Consider the following 1,206-nt stretch of genomic DNA (forward strand, 5'->3'; position numbering starts at 1 on the left):
CAGTTGTACAGTGGCTCTCCTCATCATGGGCAGCACAGAGCAGAACCAGACATCTGTCCTCCAGAGCTCAGCCCACCTGGATGGGGCATGCATTTGGCTGGCTAAATGATCACACCACTCTTGTATTTGCTCCTGCATTTTTCCAGCACACATCGTACCTGCCTGAAAGGCACGTGACAATGAGAGAGAAGAAAGGCAGCAAAGCTGGAGAGCTGGGCTTTCCACCTTGCCATGTCTGAGAGGTATATGCCTCTAGGGCAGTGGCTAAACCAGCTGCAAACAATTGCAGGTTGTAGCCTGGCATGGACAAGAGGTGCAGATCCAGGTTTGGATGCAGCAGCCCTGCCAGCTGCAGCCAGCCACCCAGCACGGGTGGCTGTGGCGTGGGAACCTGTGGGAGCAGTGACTGAACCAAATCTGTTTGAATTTGCCTTTGTTTGTGAGTCACAGCCCACAGCTCCTGCTTCTTTTACTTTCCTCCAGAAATGTATTTGCACAGTTTTAACTGTGCTTGAATTAATGTAATTGCATAATCTGGTAGTGAGTAATCATGCAAATATCAAACTGTTTCAAATGTATTCATACCTTCAGCTGGCTGTCTTGAGTAGTTTTACTCTGCATTTATCTGTCAGACATTGTTCCTGCGTAAAATTCAACTACATATGCCATCTTCAGTTTCTCTGAACAGTGTTACATGCAGGTTCTGAACATGCTTCATACCTTAGGAAGGCAAATGCCTAAACATAAACGTTAACTAATTAACTCACATAGGTGTAAGGTTTCTGTACAATGATTAATTTAGCAGCCGCTTTTTTCCCAACTGCAGCAGGTTTTTTTAAGTGAATATACTCTGTAAATTATTATTTTAATTGTGATTCACTCTCAGGTTTTGGGCAAATGCAGGAAAAATTACGGCATTATGTACAAAGCAAGACACTTCATTATTTATTATTGCATTGAACATAATTTAATAGAGAATTCTGAGTTGAATAGAGACAAAGCATTTGGGGGGAAAACATCTCCAGCAAGCAGCATGCAAAATCTGTGACTTCTGTGGAGAGTTGCTGTGTCCATCTATGAAGGGCTCAGAAAAGGTCTTTCACCTACAGGATACATGGGAAAAGGTGGAAGCAATACGTATGTCATTGGCATCCTGCTTATTCTTTCTGTAAACATTTTGTGGCTGTTGTGGGCTCAGCCATGCCC

At 43.5% G+C, this 1,206-nt stretch overlaps 1 protein-coding gene across 1 annotated transcript in view; it reads left to right on the plus strand.

Moving 5' to 3' along the window:
* The window catches only part of CELSR1 (cadherin, EGF LAG seven-pass G-type receptor 1), a 167,363-nt gene that overhangs the window by 90,614 nt on the left and 75,543 nt on the right, over positions 1 to 1,206 (plus strand). The gene's annotated exons all lie outside the window — the stretch shown is intronic.

This window comes from Chaetura pelagica, unplaced genomic scaffold, assembly GCF_000747805.2.
Source record: "Chaetura pelagica isolate M959 unplaced genomic scaffold, ChaPel_1.0 scaffold15, whole genome shotgun sequence".
Taxonomy (NCBI): Eukaryota; Metazoa; Chordata; class Aves; order Apodiformes; family Apodidae; genus Chaetura; species Chaetura pelagica.